Raw genomic sequence first — 8,323 nt, 5'->3', positions numbered from 1 at the left:
CATGTGTAACATGCAACCACCACATGCAACATCGTGCATTGCACCTAAACCAAAGCCAGATCTGTGGCTTCTGATAGGCTGGGGTCATGACATATGGAGATGAATGTCAGTAAACACCGGTGCACACACTGAGTCGCAGCCACTTCCCACACACCTTTCCCAGTGTGATTCCTGTGTAATGATCTGGGGAGTCTGGACAGCCGTCTGCTTAGCCTCACCACACCGTAGGGTGCTGAGCTGACTGATAGGAAGAGAACAGGGGGACAAGACAGGAGGAGAAGGTTTACTTTTTTCATCCTGGCAACTCTCTGCATCCTGTGCAGAGATGTGAGAAATTAACAAACACCGCCTCCTGCAGAGACTAAAAAAGGTACAAGCAAAAATCCTAATGAATGACGGCAGTTCACTGAACTCGCTAAGGAAATCAGCAGCTGCTGCTAAGATAAGAAACCACAAAAAATCATCTTACTGTGACTTATGTGTGTGATTTCATTCATGGCATCATTAAAAAAAAAAAAAGCCTTGTTGTGATTGTAGTTTGAACCAATTACATGAATGATACGAATCCCATTATTCTAGCTGAAGAACAAAGAGGAAATTCCTTGAGTTTGCTGATGCAGAAACTCACCCCTCTGTTGTAACTCTCAGTCCCTCTATGAATATTTTATATGCATTGTTACAGTGAAACCAAAGACATTAAGGATAAAAAGGCATCAAGTTGATCTTTTTGTGGGGTCTGGACCCTCAAGACCATTCAGCGGGGTTAAAAAGTCTTTCTGGAACTTGCAGCTGAATTAGTCAACAGTAGCACATAACTGCTGTCTGAAGTAGGCCACTCCTGCTGAGCTGATGTATTTTTGTACTTTGCACTCACATGTAGTCTACTGGTGAAGCTGCTGGTTTAACAGAAGGAGATTTTGTGGTGTGAGTGTTTTTATTTGGCACAGCTAGATAGTAAAAATATAACCACTGATAACTGTTTACACAGTGGAAGGAGTCCTCAGAGGGGTGGAGACTTCTGCCCTTTCTAACGTGAGCCAGTGATGCATAAAGACAGAAGCACACAGTATGATACTATGGGACCCTTTCTCGGATATCATGATTTTTCTTCTCCATTCATAAGAACACGGAGAAGGATGAGGTGAGGGTTTGGAGTAAGAAGCTTTTTGGGAATAGGAGCCATTGTCTCAGGAGAAAAAGAAAAAAAAGTGAGAGAGAAAGTTAAAGAAGAAGAACGGTGGAGGTGGGGTTTCAGATAAAAAGCACAAACCCTGGAGGGCTCTGTAATCCAAAAATGAGAGAGTTGTGACTCTGAGACACTCAATCTGACAAGATGCATTAAAGCAATGGAAGAAAGGGAAGAGGCAAAGCCTGATAAGAGGGCTGCTTCCAGGAAAAAAAAAGACAGAGATGGGATGATGAGCTGGAGATGTGACAAAGGAGACAGTGCTGGAAACCAGCCAACAACAGATCCATGAAACAATAGCATCATCCTGGGCAAAGCACACAATCACTAGGATTAGACTTGTGTGATACACTCTTATTCACTCTATCTCTGTGCTATGAACCTGAAAGGAGCATGTTGTGTTGCTTGATTACAGCCATTCTGAGCATGTCTGTAAATAGTGGGTTCACAACACAGACTGTGAATAAAGGAAAATGCACTCCAATGATGACTATGGTGCTGCTAATGCAAAAGCTTCTTTAACATAAAAAAGTATAAAATCTGACCAATGTTGTGTAAAATATACAAACAACAAAACAACAACCTAACTCTCAACTTTATACCGATAAAAGTCGGACGAGTGCCACAAGGATTAATACCTTGAGTCCATATCAACAGGAAATTCTAACCGAATTCCAGGAAATTGTGGCTTATTAACAGGAAATCCTACCATTCTAATTGACAATGCATGGCGATATTTTTATAGTACTGGGTGATTAGTGAGCTAACATTTGCCAATTTGTACCAGAAAGTACCGCAAGTATCAGCCTCATCCTTTGCTTGGAAACGTTTGAAGACTTCACAAGAGGACAAAGGTTAAATTCTCTTAAGAGAAGCAAGAAACAAGATTTTGGGTATTTGAACATTTCTACATTTCTCTTGTAATCTGAATACTACTAACCTTGGCTGCATGGATGTAAATGGTCTATATAGAGGGCTTTTTTTTTTTTAATCATCTGTATTTGTAAAATATTGATCATTAACCCAGAAAGGCAAAGTGAATAAATGAAACATAGCTTACATGTTCAGTGGTCATAGTTTGCTAAGTCTTGTCAACTGCTTCTGGAAGGAGCCTAAATAAGTAAAGCTTTACATGTGTGTCTAGGTGGATATAGTATCATTTGACATGGTTAACTGGTAGATGATTTCTTTGTTGTAACAATGCTTTTTGGCAAAAAATGTTATGCCACCGGAAAGCCTGTTTACTTCCTCTTAAATGGTGCCACATTTTTAAGGAAATTGCATATGGGAGTTGAGGAGCAGAGTTACCAGATCTTCTCTGCCAATGCCAAACAGCTTATTCTAGTATTGACTCTTGCTTGGTGTGTTTGTTGGATTGGATACATGAACTCTGAAGAAAAGACATATTGTCAATTTAATAATTTATTCATTTAACAACCAGAACTATAGTAGAATGTGTAAGAACCATACATAGCTATAACAGCCTGGCACCTCCTCCTCATGCTGGTCACCAGCTTGGTCACACACTGCTGTGGGATGGTATCCTCTTCTTTAACTAGCATTTGTCACATCTCAGCTACTACAGCACCCACAAGCAGATTCCACAAGTGTTTAGTGAGGCTGAAGTCAGGACTGCAGGCAGTCCATACCATCCTCTCAACTCCCAGTTTCTCAGGGTAGTCTCTACCCCACACTCTATGGGGGTAAGCGGTGTCATCTAAGAGGATAGAGCTCAGCCTTAGACTGCGGAGATGTGGGATTGCCACTTGTTGCATCTCATCTTGATATCTTTCTGCATAGGGAAAAGCTCTGCAAACATGTTTCCTATCAGTGCAGCAATCAGCAAGTGTCTTCACTACACTTTGACCCAACAATCTAGCTGCTATATGCAGAATCAGGATTCATATGGAAATTCTTCTATTTGAAGACGGTATTAAAGCTCACATAGATCCTAAAACGCAGCTTGTTGCTTTTGCAGAACACCAGTTCAGTTTGAAGGTACCCTAAACCACAGGCTCTGTCAACATCAGTCAAACAGGGCATGCTTGGAGCAGACACCATCTCACCACTATAGCAAGGTCCGTGCTCACAGGTGCTGCTAACCAGACACCTGATTGGCAGCACCTGTGGTACCAGAGGCTCAAAACAAGAATGGATAGCAGAATAAGTTGCTTGGCATGGGCATTGAAGATCTTTCATGGTTGCAACCCACATACTCAACTTTCCAGTGCTATGAGATTTATTACCAAGAAGCATTATAACAGCATAGAAATAATTAACCAAATCTAAATTCTCTAAGTTTTTGTGCTACGATTTATATTCTTCCTATAGCTTTACATTTAGCTTTATTTTAAGCCTTTCCCTTTTTTTCTCTCAAATGAATGGCATCATATTGATAGTCAGATTGGTGTGCTTCATTTTCAAAAGGTCACACTTTTTCTTTAAGCATGCATCAATGTCAAATCGTTTCTCATATTTGTATGTCCTTGAGTAACATAAAACCTTCATTGAAGGCTTCACTTTAAGTCGCTAATTTATATTTATAGAATTTCTCCTTGGAAGAAAAGCCAACTAGAGGCACTGAAAATTTCAGACCGGCACTCACATACTAATTGAGAAAAAGACTCGCAGTGAATTTCTCTCATAGAATCTTTTCACAGCAATACATACAACTTGAGCTGCTTCTAGCTTTCCTGCCCTTTAATCAGCAAAGTCAACCCGTGCTAATGTATCGATCCACATGGAGGCTTAAATATAAAATAAAAAATAACAAATTCTGTCTATGTAAAACATTACGTTGTCTTAATTTAATTTTCCAGAGTGGTAAATATGCAATTTTTTTCCAATTCAAAGCTCAGCTTCTGCCTTAGTGCTTAAATTATGTTCCTTTTTGTCGAAATTTCTACCTGCAAAAACTAACATGAATAGCTTCACAGCTGTGATGTAATTATTGTGTCATTTCAATTAGTGGGAGGCTTTTGTGTCTCCCAAAGGGGCGCCTGATCACAGCTGAGCAGAATATCACCCGGAAAAGGAGAGAAAAAAAAAGTTTACTTTGGTTTGATGTTAATTTCGAACAAAATACAGACCACAGGACGTCGACAAACCAAACCTACGCAGAAGTTTGCAGGAAAGGAAAACAAGCATGCTGAGGTTGAGGGTCAGGCTAGAAAAGCAGAATCATTCTGTCACAGCGTTTTATTTACTCTGCCCACATGATTAGAGTTGTTGATGTTTTAAGTGGGAGCAGAAGGATTTTCAGTCCTTGTGAAAAGATGACAGTAGACACTCATTGCCCAAAGAGCAGTGTCTGTTTATTCCAGATAAATCTTGCCCACCCTCCAGCATCATTTTATATTAATTTGAAGTGGTAGATTTTTATTTAAAAGAAAGAAGTTAAAAAAAAAAACAGCGTAGAGAGAATGTTCAAATTAAATGCTGAATATTTAATGTCATTCTTATGTTGGGCTTTCCAATTTATTATGCAATTATTTGATATGAAGCCTTTTCTTTTGAAATACAGCCATTTCATTTTGATATGGCGTAGCTGTCAAATACAGCGGTTAAAGCAAGGTCTTTTCTTGGATTCCAAATTATATTACACTGACAATTACAAATTACATCTACCAGAAAGTCTTTACAGATGGATGGAGGGTCACTAGACTTTAAACGGTAAGTAAATTAAATTTCATAGCCTGTCCAAACTGCATTTTCCCCCCAAAATTGCATATTAACATTTTTACAGTGTTTGAAAATTAGACAGTTGATATGAGAACAGTTGTGGGAAAGTGAAGCCAGACAACTTTGCTGTTTCACATCAAGAAAAAACAGAACGTTACAAACTGCTTGGAAGACTGTGCTTCCTGAACATACACATCGTTGGTGTAATCCTTTCCCCAGAACAATGCTGTTGATGCAGATCTGGCTGTGGGTGACATGCAGAGAATGTTTTGTATTCATTCCTGCGTGAATTGGTGTCAAAAAGCCTTGGAGGCTTCTTAATCCGTCTACATCAAAATAGGACACGTTTCCCATAAATTACAATGGTGTACTTGCATAATTATTGTGGCCTCATGTTACATAAACAACTGCACGATGTGTGAGTGCTTATGTTTAAGGTTTGACTTAAAGGTGGATTTTGAAACATGCTGTAGGAGTCTGTCTAATAACCGTGTGCTTATTGGACTTATACTGGGGACGGCTATAAACATTTTTTTTCATATTAATATTGTCTCACAGCCACTTGAATATAACAGCTGCTCCTAGTAGCAATGAACCTGTTTAAGACAGTCACTGGATTTCTGTGCAGAGCAGTTCAGTGCATTTGAAATATGATTTTATGGTATGACAAATTTAAATGAAGAAGACGCTGTTACATAAGCAGATATGCAACAGCCTACAGCGAACTGGCTAATGGGCTACAAGCTAAATTGGAGACTAAACTGGACCAGTGATTAGAAAATCTAATGGGAACCACAAATTCAAAGATCAAGTGTACAATGAGGTGATTTTTGTACAACCAAGAATCTCAAGTCTATTTGCAGCCAGAGTCGCCGCCCCCTACTGGCAAATAGAAGTTGAACAAATAATAATAATGGATTGCATTTATATAGCGCTTTTCGAGACCCTCAAAGCGCTTTACAATACTATTCATTCATTCATTCACTCACTCACACATTCACACACCGGTGAAGGCAAGCTACAGTTTTAGCCACAGCTGCCCTGGGGCAGACTGACAGAAGCGAGGCTGCCATATCGCGCCATCGGCCCCTCTGGCCATCACCAGTAGGTGGTAGGTGAAGTGTCTTGCCCAAGGACACAACGACCGAGACTGTCCGAGCCAGGGCTTGAACTGGCAACCTTCCGATTAAAAGATGAGCTACCAACTCTTGAGCCACGATCGCTCAAGAGTTGGTAGTTCGAAATGTAAGACTGTTGGGCTCCAATTTCAGATCTCAAATCTACAACTATCCTTTAGAGCTTGATTATAATTATGAAGACCTGGAGTGGCATAAATTTGGTCATCACAAAGTGAGTTGATGGACTGCTTCTACTTTCCAGTGTCCAGCTATCCAGCTGCCTATGTCCGTGTCTAAAACTGTAAAGTGTAAAAATATAAAAACTAGCTATAAACCGATTCGCAATCGAGCCTGGATTATTACGGTACACGGATTTTATAGTTTTTGCATCTGTCCACAGAGACATGTAATATATTGCTATCCATGCGCACTTTAGGATGACTTCAAAGGAGTGTAACAGGAATGACTACTGGCCGTGGTGTCCCCATCTGTCTGTGTCTGTGTTCACAACAGAGTATAATTGCCCCTTTAAGAAGAGTGTGAGCACAGGCCAGGGATTAGAGGGGACATTTGATTATGGTACAAGGCACCATGCCCAGTGTGTATGACCTTATTTACAGTCTATGATCTCATGCCAATCCAAGATTGCCGTTATCCACAACCTTTAGCCGTTAGGGACAGCAAAATGTTTACATAAATAATAAATTTAAATTTAGCAAATGTCTTATTTTAAAAACCTTTCCATATATCATCAGTGCTGCACTGTTTATTTTATGCCTGAGTTACTTACCATAACTTCAATGAATAGACCAACATTTTGAGATATAAGCCCACTGTATTTGCTTAGAGTTACATAAGAAAATATAACCCTCTCTCACATCTGTATGAGCCTTGAGCTCTGGCTCTGAATAAAACTCACTAACTGACACATTAGTCATCCGCACACAAGTAAATGCAAAAGAAATCATTCTGGTTTTATGAGGAGTTATTTGCTTTAACTAGTTCTTGGTGAATGGCGGTGAAGCAGGGACCTTCAGAGGTTTTATGATACTTAAGGTTGCCAGGCAACCAGCAATGACTCTTAATCTTTTATTAAGTAACCAAAAACATCCCACGCCATGTGATAGGGAAATTGCAATATGTAGGTTTTGAAGGAAAGACCTTGTTCTTCCTCTTGCTTATCTCTTCACAGGACACATTTATGTTGTATTATGTTTTACTGCCAAGTGTTGCTGAGAGTCTATGGACATAAATCGTGTATACAACATCTCTTTGTCACTGTATTTGTGTACATGCCCTTTATCCACTTTCAAGGAGTTTGCAGTAGCACACTGTCAATGTCAGGGCACAGCTGGAGCGTTTTAAGTCCACTGCAGATATTCATTTGATGAGCGTTAATGCTACACTACCATTACTCAGGAAAATATCCTCCCTCAGACGTGTCAGACTGGAGGGATTGATCTGTTTTATTTCTGATATGTCCCTCTTACCTTGCGGCGGCTGGTATTATATGTTACTGTCGTTCTCAAATTACTAATTTATGCTGTGTTTATGCTTCTTAGCGAGCAATGTCAATCCCCAGGCTTTCCAGGGAACCTGATAGGTGTCCCTCTCTGAACAGCTTTATGAAAATCAGCCACCTCATAAGCAATGCAGAAAAGCATGACAGATTTTTGTATAATTACTTGTCTACAAGGAGAAATCCAGAAAATGCTGGCGTGCATCATTAGCTGTAGATACACGGATCCGGTCTCAGATTCATAATTTGCAGTAATAACGATCATCAAGGTTTGCTTTTTTTTTTTTTTTTTAAACTGATTAATTTTTTAGCGTCTTTATGCTTCCAGGAAAAACAGCATATTGTTAAGACGCTGGTTGTTTGGATGGTTGCTCAAGATGGACTATTTTTAACAGCTGCAGTCTTCACTACAGTTAAAGCAAAATAGAAAACCTAAACCTTTTGGTGGTTTTATTTTATCAAGCATATTCATTTTGCTAGTTTGCCGGGGAAAGGTTATAGATATTTTGATGATTTTCAGCAGTACCACTGAGTCAACCTCATGACACCCTGTTGAATAGTGGGATAATGGATGCTGGTAGGTGCCACTTAGAAACAGATAGGACCTTACTCACACTGACGCGAAACACACATCTACAGGCTGAGTCCATACATTATTTCTAGGCTGACAAACACAGAGACTTGCAGTTTTTTCCCCCTTTTTTTCAGCAGTGTACTAAATTTCAAGCACTTTATTTATATCCATCAAGCTAATTAGTGTGCACAGATCCAAATACTGAGAGGTTCTTACAATGTTTGGACAATTATAAATACATAAAG

This window comes from Rhamphochromis longiceps, linkage group LG9, assembly GCF_057381845.1.
Source record: "Rhamphochromis longiceps isolate RC_006_pf linkage group LG9, R_longiceps_female_GT1.1, whole genome shotgun sequence".
Classification (NCBI taxonomy): Eukaryota; Metazoa; Chordata; class Actinopteri; order Cichliformes; family Cichlidae; genus Rhamphochromis; species Rhamphochromis longiceps.
This window is presented reverse-complemented; position numbering follows the sequence as displayed.